The following is a 13,593-nucleotide window of genomic DNA, read 5'->3' as shown; positions in this document are numbered from 1 at the left end:
CACACACAACGACTTACCAGCGATCCCGAAAACGATGCGACCTGATGGGGATCGCAGGTAAGTCGCTGGGAGGTCGCTGGTAGTTCGCTGGTGAGATGTCACATAGTCAGATCTTACCAGCGATGCAGGAACAATACAGGTCACAGTAGCGACCTGTATAACGATCTCAGCAGTGACTGTGACCCTGTCACACAGTGTCAAACACAGCGATGTGTCCTGCCCAGCAGGACATCGCCTTTGAAGAAAATGGCCTGGACCATTCTGCAACGACTAGAGATCTCACAGCAGGGGCCTGATCGCTGGTAGATGTCACACATAACAAGATCGCTAATGGGATCGCTACTGCGTCACGGAAACCGTGACTCAGCTGCGATCTCGCTAGCGATCTCGTTATGTGTGACAGTACCTTTAAGTGCCCTGTAAAGTATTAACCTGTTATCAGAACTGTGTGCAGCTATAAACCTAGAATCACCCATAAGCTAATTGTAAGCTGCAGCAGAGACTCTGCAAATACATTCTGCAAACACTGGCTGCTCCCATATCAGATTGCAACATTGTATTGGTCTCCCTGACACCCAGTGCAGAGCAGCATTCACCCATCCTGATGGAGGTAAAGAGAACAATTTCACTACCTGCTCTAAAGCAACAAGAGGAAGACATGGACTTACACTTAAATTACAGTGAAAGATCTAAGCGGTTGACCAAACCAACATGGAAGGTTAAAGAGAACCTAGAAACAGCCAGAAGTGAACTGCTTACCCACACAACATTATTGTGGCAAAGAGTGCAAAAACAAATGACTGTTTTATCTGTGCCCGGTGCTCATGGGCTACCACCAGAGGGAGCCCTTGAACAACTGTACTCAACATACCGGTCCTACAAAGACATTTGTAAAAAATATTCCTCTACCCTGCTGAGATCAAATACGTCTGAGTCTCAAAAAGAACTACAGGACTTCCAACAGCTTAATGCTGAACGAAACCAAACCGTGCACGACATTGTGAGCGAGACTGAAGCAAAAATGTTGCAAATGTCAGGAGCGGCATCTTACAAATCCAGGTCCATTAAGAGCTCAAGGCAATCACTCAAATCAGGCTCATCAAGGTACTCAACCCTCAACGAGCAGCTCATAAAGGCGTGCGCCGAAGCAGAAACAACAAAAGTACAAGCCATCTTCGCCCAGAGAGAAGCAGAGATGAAAGCAGAATCTGCACGCAAGGAGGCAGAGATGAAAGCAAAATCTGCACGCAAGGAAGCAGAATCTGCACACAGAGAAGCAGAGATGAAAGCAGAATCTGCACGCAAGGAAGCAGAAATTGAAGCCCTTCAGAAGGAATGTAAACATGTGGCGGCCATGGCAAGGCTAAAAGTCTTTGAGAAAGCTCTGGGTGGGAGCCAAGAAGGCAGCGCCAGTTTGTGTGATCTCAACACAGAAGACTCACTTAAGCGTACAAAAAATTACGTGCTGAGCCAAGCCGACAAACTGCCAACTACCATCAACATTCCCGTCAGCGCTAACACTTCTCTAGAGCTTCAAGACACTGATCCACCTACAACTTCCAGCCCTGCAGGTCAGTCCAATGCACCTCAGACTTTCAGGCCTGAACCTGCTTCATATTCCAATGCACAGCCACACCCTGCGCATCAGCAACCTCTGTATGCCCATGTCTACATGCAACCTAACATGCCGGCAAGGCGCTACACTCCCAACAACTGTGTAGCTCCGGCCCTGCATACAACAGAGACTGTACACACCAAACCAATCACTGGTCTAAACGCCTATGCCAATCCGTACTTTCCCATGTTCCCGAACCAAGAAGCTACGAACCATGCAACCAGCACCATGCAGTCAGCAAATGTGCCCCAAATGTCGGAAAGATCAGACATGTCTGACTTTGCGAGGTACATGATCCGCCGAGAACTCACCAACACCGGTCCCACAAAGTATGATGACCAGCCCGAAAACTACAGAGGGTGGAAGTGTGCTTTCAAAACCGCAACGCGTGACCTCGGCATTACGGCTGCTGAAGAGCTGGACTTGCTAATCAGGTGGCTAGGGCCACGGTCTACTGAAAGAATCAAGAGACTCAGATCCGTCTACATCAGCAACCCAACAACTGGTCTCGCAACTGCATGGGACAGACTAGAGAAAGGCTTCGTCAGTCCTGAAGCAATTGAAGACGCATTGCTGAAACAACTATACGACCTTCCCAAAATATCTGGCAAGGATGCTTCAAAGTATCAGGAACTCAGCGACCTGCTGTCCGAGCTCCAGCTGGCCAAAACATACACACACCTACCTGGCCTCAACTATCTGGACACCGCTCGTGGGATGAAACCCATAGTCGCCAAGTTAACTTACAACGTGCAGGAAAGGTAGACCACGGTAGGAACAAACTATAAAAAAAGAGCACCAAGTCTCCTTCCCTCCATTCTCCTACTTCTGCGAATTCATCAACGGCATCGTGGAACGTAAGGCAGACCCCAGCTTCACCTGTGGAGAACCCACCGAATCCACTTCACCAGCTCCCAGGTATGAGAGCACTCATCAAAATGACAGAAAACGTAGGGGCCCAGTATCAGTCAAAAAGACCGATGTTCTACCACCTACACCAACGTCAGCACCAGACAAGGGCAATGAAGGCGGGAAGGCGGAAAATCCGAACCGCCAGTGTCCTATTCACAAACTGCCACATCCCCTGAAGAAGTGCATTGGCTTCAGGAAGAAACCCCTCCAAGAACGAAAGGAACTCTTGAAAAGGTTTGGGGTATGTTTCAGGTGTTGTGCCTCTACAGAACACCTTCCCAAGGACTGTAAGGTTACAATTAAGTGCATGGAGTGTGACAGCACGGATCACGTACAAGGGCACCACCCATCTCAGCCTGATCCTGCACCTACACCTTCTCCTACCACAAGTTATGGTAGGGAGAGTACAGGCCAAGCTGCAAACCACCTCACAGTATCCTCCTCATGCACCGAAGTCTGCGGAGAAGATCTCTGGGACAAGTCCTGTGCGAAAATATGTCTAGTAAGGTTATATCCCAAAATATGCAGATGCAGTAGAAAATAAGCTATGATCATTTCACTAGGAGGCAAGTAGAGGTAGAAGCATTTTAAGAGTGTATGAAGACACCAATATATACATTCCAAAAGTTTGGACACACCTTCTCAGTCAAAGAGTTCTCTTTATTTTCAGGATTCTCAAAATTGTAGATTCACATTGAAGGCATCAAAACTATGAATGAAAACATGTGGAATGAAATACTTAAAAAAAGTGTGAAACAACTGAAAATATGTCTTATATTCTAGGTTCTTCAAAGTAGCCACCTTTTGCTTTGATTACTGCTTTGCACACTCTTGGCATTCTCTTGATGAGCTTCAAGAGGTAGTCACAGGAAATGGTCTTCCAACAGTCTTGAAGGAGTTCCCAGAGATGCATAGCACTTGTTGGCCCTTTTGTCTTCACTCTGCGGTCCAGTTCACCCCAAACCATCTCGATTGGGTTCAGGTCTGGTGACTGTGGAGGCCAGGTCATCTGGCATAACACCCCATCACTCTCCTTCTTATTCAAATGGCCCTTATACAGCCTGGAGGTGTGTTTGGGGTCATTGTCCTCTTGAAAAATAAATGATGGTCCAACTAAACGCAAACCGGATGGAATAGCATGCCGCTGCAAGATGCTGTGGTAGGCATGCTGGTTCTGCCTGCCTTTAATTTTGAATAAATCCCCAACAGTGTCACCAGCAAAGCCCCCACACCATCACATCTCCTCCTCCATGCTTCACGGTGGGAACCAGCCATGTAGAGTCCATCCGTTCACCTTTTCTACAAAGACACAGTGGTTGGATCCAAAGATCTCAAATTTGGATTCATCAGACCAAAGCACAGATTTCCACTGGTCTAATGTCCATTCCTTGTGTTCTTTAGCCCAAACAAGTCTCTTCTGCTTCTTGCCTGTCCTTAGCAGTGGTTTCCTAGCAGCTATTTTACCATGAAGGCCTGCTGCACAAAGTCTCCTCTTAACAGTTGTTCTAGAGATGAGAAGGTGTGTCCAAACTATTGGTCTGTACTGTACATGGAGATAAAACTCTATTATAATATGTTAATCAATTTTGTATTCTTGAAACCAACACTTTACATACACTATATAAAAAATACACATATGCATGTTGTTTTCCCTATCTGACATGAAATTAGAATAAATCTTTCCCATTTAGGTTAATTAGGATTACCAATTTATTTATATTTCCCAAATGCCAGAATAAGAAGGGAGAGAATTAATGATTTAACCCTAGAACTCGTAACCATAGAAATCTACAATAGAAAACAAGTAACCTAGCAGGCCTGCGAGGCCCTAGGTATGCGTTCTAGGGTTAAGGCATTTTTATTACTTTCTGCAAAGCCAAAAGTTTACACTAAGAGTACTATGCCTTTAAACAAAATGGGTCAGCCCATATGATGTCACGTCTTTGGAAGCTTCTGATAGGTTTATTGGCAACATTTGAGTTATTTAAAGACACATCTATGGATGTATTTGAATGCACACCTGAAAAACACTACTTTTTGTGTAACATCATGGGAAACTCAAAAGAAATCAGCCAAGAGCTCAGAAAGAGAATTGTGGACTTGCACAAGTCTGATTCACCCCTGGGTGCAATTTTCAGATACCTATAGGTACATCGTTTATCTGTACAAATAATTATATGCAAGTAAAACCAAGATGGGAATGTCCAGCCATCATACCGCTCAGGAAAGAGACGGGTTCTGTGTACCAGAGATGAACGTGCTTTGGTCAGACATGTGCATATCAATCCAAGAGCAAAAGCAAAAGACCTTGTGAAGATGCTGGTGGAAGCTGGTAAGAGTGTGTTCTTAGGCTAATTTCACACATCAGTTTTTGCCATCAGGCACAATCCGGCGTGTACCTGATGCAACAGATTTGGCGCAGAATATGCAAAAACTGATGTGCCTGATCCTTTTTTTTGACGGTTCCAATATACCTGATCCATCAAAAAACGGATCCAGCGCATCCGTTTTTGCATCCTTTTCGTCCGTTTTTTTTGCAGGATCCAATTTTTCAATACATTGGAGCATGCTCAGTTTACAAAAACGGATCCGGCGGCCGCATCCGTTTTTTACCGCATTACGCCGGATCCGGCGTCCATAGGCTTCTATTGTAAAACACGCCGTATCGCGCCGGATCCGGCGCAATGTGGTTTTTTTGCCGGACAAAAAAACGTTACAAGATACGTTCCCTCCGGCCGCCGCTTTAGGCAATTATGACGGATCCGGAAAAAGCCGGATGCAACGCAAGGCCATCAGGCACAATCCGGCGCTAATACAAATCAATGGGGATAAAACGGATCCGGCGCCGGATCCGTTTTATCCGTTTTTTTGCGGATTGTGCCTGATGGAAAAAAACTGATGTGTGAAAATAGCCTAAGGCTAGGTTCACACTTCCGTTGTTTTGCATCAGTCACAATCCGTCGCCTTGAGGAATTACGGTATCCTGCAAAATATTTTGCAGGAATCCAGTTTTTCCCATAGACTTCTATTAGTGACGGATTGCGACTGATGATGCTGCGTTGCATCCGCTGCGTCGCGGTCAGTCGTTTTTTAACTGACCACTGGGCGGGAGCAACGCAGCCTGTAACGTTTTTTGAGCAGCGAGACCCGTAGGATTTTGCTGCGCATGCTCTCTCTGGCTCCCTGCACCCGTAACCAAGATACACATCGGGTAACCAAGCACTGCGCTTTGGTTAGTTACCCGATATTTACACTGGTTACGTGTGCGGGGAGCCAGCGCTAAGCTGTGTACGCTGGTAACCAAGATAAATATCGGGTAACCAAGCAAAAAGTGCTTTGCTTATACCCGATATTTACCCTGGATACGTGTGCAAGGAGGCCGACACTTCCCCGCTCGGCTCCGCCCCCTCCCGCACTCAGCATGTTCACACACACACACACACACACACATACATACACACACACTCACCTGTCCCCAGCCCTGCAGTCCCCGCGGCACTGACGTCCTCAGTGCCACGGCCTCGCTCGGCTCCACCCAGCTGTTCTTTGTCATCCGTTGTACAGCGCATCAGTCACATGCGTCAAGCAACGCATGTGACTGATGCAAAACAACGGAAATGTGAACTAACCCTTATACACAATGAAATGAGTACTATATCACAATGGGCTGAAAGGACACTGTGCCAGGAAAAAGCCATGACTCCAAAAGAAACATAAAAAAGCCAGATTAAGGTTTGCAAATGCACACAGGAACAAAGACCTTGATTTTTGGAAACATGTCCTATGGTCTGACAAAACTAAAATTGAACTGTTTGGCTATCATGACCATCGTTACATTTGGAGGGAAAAGGGAGAAGCTTTGAGGCCTAAGAACACCATCCCAACTGTGAAATATGGGCATACAGGTTACAGAATGCTGACAATCGTCTTACCTTTATGTCTTACTGTCTGCCTCCAGAGCTTATTTTTTATTTTAAATAAAAGGGGCGCTACCAGTGTCAGACAAGGAGAAATTTGACTTCTTTCAAACACATTTTTTGCAGTTCTCTGAGCTCTGCTTCAATGCAACAATGTTGCAACACTGTATGCCTGCAAGCTGGAGGCTGAAGCTGAGGCACCTGCAGAAGTGTTAGGCCCCTTTCACACATCAGTTGCAATCCGTCGTTTAGTGAAAAAAACGGATCCAGCGCTGGATCCATTTTTTCTCATTGACTTGTATTAGTGACGGATTGCGACTGATGGCCTCATATTTCATCCGTCATGTGACAAATCTGTCGTAAAATGTTTGTCCAGGTGACGGAGCCAACGTCCACATGAACGTTTTTTTATCTCTGTTGAAAAAACGGTCAGCGACGGATCCGTCGGCATCCATCGTTTGTAATAACGGAAGCCTATAGGTGCAGGATCCGTTGCAATCCGTAAAATGACGGATTCTGGCGACGGATCCGTGTTTTTCAACAGAGCATGCTCAGATGGAGTGTAAATTCATCTCTCTCTTTCACTCCTCCAGTGATTTGTTCATATAGGTTTTTAATAGCAAATAACCTTTCACATGAAAATAAAAGTACGATGAATCCGTTTTTTACAGCATCCGTTGCATTGCTTTTACCACAATCTGCAACGGATTTGTTGCATCAGTCAGAAAACGGATTGTGACTGATGGCAAAAAACTGATGTGTGAAAGAGGCCTTAGTTATAATCACATACAACTCTCCTATTACAGCAGAGAGCGGCCATCACACTGGTAACGCCCCTTTTATTTAAAATAAGCTCTGGAGGCAGAGTTATTTTCCAGGCAGCATCTGCCCATAGCCTGGAAGAGCTCATTTACATAAAGGGATAAAATATGATATTTCCACAACAAGGCATCTTATATGAGACATACAGGTATGGCTTTTTTCAGCATTCTATAATCTGTATGCGCACATTGACAGTTTAAAAAGGTCAAAGTGATGACATATTCCCTTTAAGGGCAATGCTACTAAATACTAATGAAATGTATGTAAACTTTGTAAACTTTTGACTTTGCAGGAAGTAATAAAAATGCCTTAAAACAGTCTTTCTGTGGCATTTAGCACACATAAATAATTTTGGTAATATCAAATGACCTAAAACGGGAAAGGTTTATTCTGATTTCATGTCAGATAGTGAGAAAAACATGCATATGTGTCTTTTTAAATAGTGCATGTAAACTTCTGGTTTCAACTGTATATACATTGGAGATCAAAATTAGAGAACAATGTATGATCACTTGCTTTTTCCAGAAATAATGTAATCTACATTGATCAACATTTGAAGGTTTATTTATAAGGGGTACACCATGCCACTAGAAAGGTCTTTTACATAGGATTCAAAGTTTATCAACATAAAACCTTTATTTTGGCCAAAACGAGATGATCATAATTAGAGAACAACAATGACTGTAGCACAGAGAAAGATTATAACTGAGTTTTCTGAAGGTATGTAGGAGAGGTCCAACTCCTGCTGCAGAAAACATTCCCCAAACCATGACACTTCCTCCACCACCTTTCACTGACTTCTTAACAAACTTTGGGTTCAGTTTTTTGCCAGTTTGTCAATGAACATAACGTTTCCCATCAAACCCAAATAAATGAAACTTGCTTTCATCACTAAAATGAACTGTGGCCCACTTCTCCTCTGTCCACACAACATGCTCCTCACCAAAGGTGAGTCTAACCTTTTCATTCTTTCTGCTAATGAGAGGTTTGGTCACTGCAGAGTTCCATTCATTCCAAATGCTCTTAAACGTTGTGACACTGTATGATGAGACAGATCCTTAGTCTTCAATGTTGAACTGGTGAACAATTCCAGCTGCAGTTTTGAGACAATTACCCATGGAGATTCTCCACATTATTCTGTCCTCTCTTGTATTTCTCTTTTGAGGGCGACCAGCCTTCTTTTGGGACTTGGGTTTGTGATGTCGTAAAGATGCAATATTCTTGAAAACAGAGACTTGGAATCACCAACTTTTCTTGCTGTGGCTAATAAGGTCATCCCTTTGGCCTTCATCAAGACAACCTGCTGCTGGAGGGTTTTAGTCACTTTGGAGTGGCACACCATTTTGCAAAGCCAGTGGAAACTGGAAAGTTAGGCTACCAGTTAAATAGGGTTTATCGTATAATTAAGGAAATTAGCACTAGGTGCCAGATTAACACCAATAACTTTCAGGTGTCCGAAAGTGTTCTCTAATTTTGATCACTGTTATTTTTCATTTATCCCATTTACATTTTTATTATGTGTTAAAAATAAATTCAATGTATGACATAAGCTTAAAATACTGCCAGGTTACTCATGTTAGGATATAATCACATAGGTCTACCAATAACCTTAACATTTAGGTAATTGTGTGTTGCTCTCTAATTTTGAGCTCCAGTATATATATATATATATATATATATATATGTATATATATATATATATATATATATAGGCTGTATACATGTACTCTACAACATTAAGATTGCAGCACCAAGAAGTAAATGTCATGGAAATCAGAGGATTGATAGACATGGTAATAATATGCAAATGATAAAGACATTTTGATTTCTTCAGTATCAAAGATGAGAGCCAGTCACAGAACAGAAATATATGCTGCATGTGCTTTAGCATGCCAATTATCAAGATCCACTGCTGGCAGCTCTGTTTGCAATAGCAGAGAGATGATGTTCCAGATGTGCTTGGTGAGAGACAAGTCCAGAGACAATGAAAGCCATGATAGCATGCAGGCTAAATATAGTAGCATGAAAAAAGTTAACAAGTGAAAATAATAGGGGGTACACATGTCAAGTTAACAAGAAAAAAAGTGTTCATTAAAAGTATACATTTTATTAAACATGCGTTAAAATATAACATGTCAATGAAGACCCAAACCAATATTTTATAATAAATGGAAAAGGAGATGCCAGGCAAAGGAATTTTTTACATATATATATATATATATATATATATACATATATATATAATATTTGGGGCCCAAATAGAGCCTATGTAAGCCCTAGGAACGAGACCTATCTGACCGCGGATCCCAGAATAACAGCGCAAGTGATGGTGTTCCTGCTCAACATCCTATGCCCCTAATAATTCCTTAGAAATCCTTTGTTTCTAAAGGACGCTTTGCACGCTGTGATCTCGCTAGCTAGATCGCTAGCGTGCATACCCGCCCCTGTCGGTTGTGCGCCATGGGCAAATCGCTGCCCGTGGCGCACAAAATTGCTCGGACCCATCACACTACTTACCTGCCTAGCGACGTCGCTGTGACCGGTGAACCGCCTCCTTTCTAAGGGGGCGGTTCGTTCAGCGTCACAGCGACATCACTAAGCAGGCGCCCAATCGAAGAATAGAGGCAGAGATGAGCGGGATGAACATCCCGCCCACTTCCTTGCTTCCTCATTGCTGGCGGCCGCAGGTAAGGTGAGGTTCCTCGTTCCTGCGGTGTCACACATAGCGATGTGTGCTGCCGCAGGAACGACGAACAACATCGTACACGCTGCAGCAGCGATATTTTGGAATGGAGGAGCGTGTCAACGATTAACTATTTTGCACGATTTTGCGATATTTTTTGATCACTCGTAGGTGTCACTCGCAACGACATTGCTAACGAGGCCAGATATGCGTCACAAATTCCGTGACCCCAACGACATCACTTTAGCGATGTCGCTGCGTGTAAAGCGGCCTTAAGTCGCACACAGTTCAGTATCAAAACAACACAAGATGCAGCTAAGAGATAATGTATGCATAACACTAGTCGAACAAAAAACAAAATCAATGAGGGAATGATAGACCTGATTATGTCAGCATTCACATCTGATACGACTATCCAGCAGATAAGGGACCTGTCAAGGAGTACCAAATATACAGCTTACACTCCAAATCAGTACCATAATATTAAAATAAAAAAAGAGGACTAGTGAAAAAGAAATATAGAAGTTGCCTTTAAAAAACACCCATGAAGAAGGTCTCAACATGTTTTTCTTCCCTGTCAAAGTTTGTCTGGAGGCTGGTTACCATTGAGGCAGAATCAGGTATAAGTGCTACTGTAGACAACATATATGTTATTTTGTTAACCTTATTTTAATAAAAATATATGAAAACAACATATATTGGTTTATATGGCGAGGAGAAACCCCATCCAAAAGAATTGGATGAAGGTTGCCACAAGGTAATGATAGGCTGACGGTGTCCCCAAAATGAGTTACAGCGCATGCCCAAACTCCTTCCAAACACTAGAGCACGGTCACGTTCAAATATGTGAGGCTAAGTATGATTACTAAACTCAAAAAAGAAAATGTGTGTCAGCTCACCTACTGAAGAGAGCGTCATGTCTCCAATCCATTATATGTATGCCTGGGCAGGGAAGAAAAGTCACAACATAAAACAAAAAACTCCAGTGCTGGATAGACTGGACTGATGAGATGTATCCCGTAAAATGTCACATTTATTTAAGTACATTAAAAATTGCTAGATGGTCAGACAGTTAAAAATCAAACCTGGAGGGAGAGGGGAAAAAAAGGGGAAAATGACTAATGTGTTTCAGTATAAAGGCTGCTTTACACGTAGCGATATCGCTGTGTGTAAAGCCCCCTTAACACTAGAAGTCCCAGAGAGGGGTCATTTAACATTGCTACCATTGAAACCCTATGGAGCTCGAAATTCCTGGGACTTCTAGTGTTAAGTCTTAACCATGGTCAAAGTATTCCCACTGATCAAACATTGATGACCTTTTCTGTGAATAGGCCATCATCAATGTTAAAGTCCTGGACAACCCCTTTAATAACTTATTGATAGCATGCAAATGGGTATAAATGCATCTATTTCTGCTTGTGGCGCCCATTTTTATAGTAAATAGAGATGTATTGAAAATTTTGTTTTCATTGTTTCAATATTTGCATATCACCAACATGTCTATAAATCCTCTGACTTCCATAATTCAGAACTTTTTCTTCTTGGTTTGCAATTCAATGTTGAAGAGTAGTTAGATAGATAGATACTGTATTTTGTTTTTTATAAGATGCACTGGATTATAAGATGCACCCAAAATTTAGAGAAAAAAGGTAAAAAAAAGGTGGTGTCTTACTGGAGGGGGGCGGCAGCATTGGTAGAGCGGGGTCACAGGAGGCAGGGGTGGTGCATTAGTAGGGCAGTGCTCTCAGCAGTGAGGGCTGTGCTGGCTGCAGAGGCTGTGCTGGCTGTGTGGAGCAGGGCAGTGCGGTGGGTGTCCCAGATGCTATGTCGGTGGTGTGGGCTTTAAAGAAATGGCACCTGGAGTCGGTGTGTGCATAGATTTGGCTCTCAGTTCAATGGCAAGCTGAGATCTCCTCTGCGCATGTGCCACCTATGAGTGCCATTTTTCTTTAGTCCGCTGCTGAGAGATCAATGGGCCGGAGGTGGCGCTGGCGCACATAAGATCTTAAGCCGTGATCTTCATCTGTGCACCATTATTTGCAGTCCGCACAGCTGACAGAGAATCTGGGACACCCGCTGCACCACCCTGATCCACAGTCGCCCACACAGCAGCCAGCAAAGTCCACACCACAGCCAGCACAGCCACCACAACAGCCAGCACAGCCACCACAGTGCCCATTCTCCACCTCCCGTTAAGCTACATTCGAATTTTAACACGCACCCCTCAGTTTCCTACCAAATTTTTGGGAGGAAAAGTGCATTTTATAATCCGAAAAATACAGTAGATAGATAGATAGATAGATATATAGATGGATGCAATTATAATTTTTGCTTATTAAAGTTTACCTTGTTTTCTCAATCAATTATTTTTAATGCAGTCTGCATTATAATGATATTATTCTTTGTAACACTAGTATCAAAGAATATTAGAGCATAATATCGTTGTAATGCAGGCTTCATGGTACTTTCTGGATAAATTGCCAGTGAAAACAGTATAGGATTTGCTGAGCATTAAAGGATAATTGTATCTTTAAAGACTGCTATTTAATACATTGATAATTATTGTATTATCAGTTATATTGGATTATCCCTTCAATTACAGTCCCCACTACTTTCATTACTACATTAGTTTGCTGTAACTTTCTGTCTTTTTTAATATATGGGCACACTAACACGTGCAGTAACACTAATAAATCTTTGCCCACCTAACTTTAGGCCCTAGGCAAAAGAGATCACAAAATGGATTTGTGTATTGAGGCTGTTTTGACAAAAATGATAAATTTGCTCTCAAGAATGAAAGATGTTATCCAAAAACTAACATAATCATTTCAGACATAACGCCTTCCAGTTGAAACACCCTCGTATATCTGAGTTGTGAGATTGAAAGCTCAATAAATAAAATATTCTTAGATGACAAACCGTGCTTTATATCTGACATTGTCAAACAGAAAACGGTTTAGTGTACAACGAAACGTTAAGTATAGAGGATGCATACATTACATTATTTAATACAAATAAATCAGTTTGACATTTTTGTTGCAACATATTATTATGCATTTTATAGAATTTAACCTGTGTAGTGCCTGTCACACCCCTATGGCAAATATGAAATAAATAAAATAAAAATAAGCATATTCATTATCGCCATATCTGTAAAATTTTAAAATATCAAACCATTTAAAGCACACCAATCACCAGGATGTTCGTATATAAGCTAAAGCCAGAATTATACTGGCACTGTCAGGCTGACTCTCTACATACTTGTAGTGGTCAGCTTTGTTGAGTGACAGTTGCAATGGAGCATATAGAATTAGCATAAGTATTCAAACGATTCACTTTGTCTCTTGCAGGACCTGTGTGAGGTCATACCCATGTGACCAGAAGGGGCGGGGCCTCAGCCAACAGCACTGGATACCAGGTCACATGGGTATGACCCTTTAATCCATTAAAATCCCCCCAAAAAATTCAGAACCACCCTTATTTCCTCACTATCCAACAATCCAAAAAAGCTCTTTGACACCTTTCACTCCCTCCTAAGTCCAAAAGTACAGACCCCTATCACAGACCTTCATGCTGAAGACCTGGCCTCGTATTTCACAGAGAAAATAGAAAACATCCGCCGAGAGATCAGCTCCCAGCCACCA

This window comes from Anomaloglossus baeobatrachus, chromosome 4, assembly GCF_048569485.1.
Source record: "Anomaloglossus baeobatrachus isolate aAnoBae1 chromosome 4, aAnoBae1.hap1, whole genome shotgun sequence".
NCBI classification, from domain to species: Eukaryota; Metazoa; Chordata; class Amphibia; order Anura; family Aromobatidae; genus Anomaloglossus; species Anomaloglossus baeobatrachus.
The sequence above is the reverse complement of the archived record's forward strand: the minus strand, read 5'-3'. Positions refer to the sequence as shown.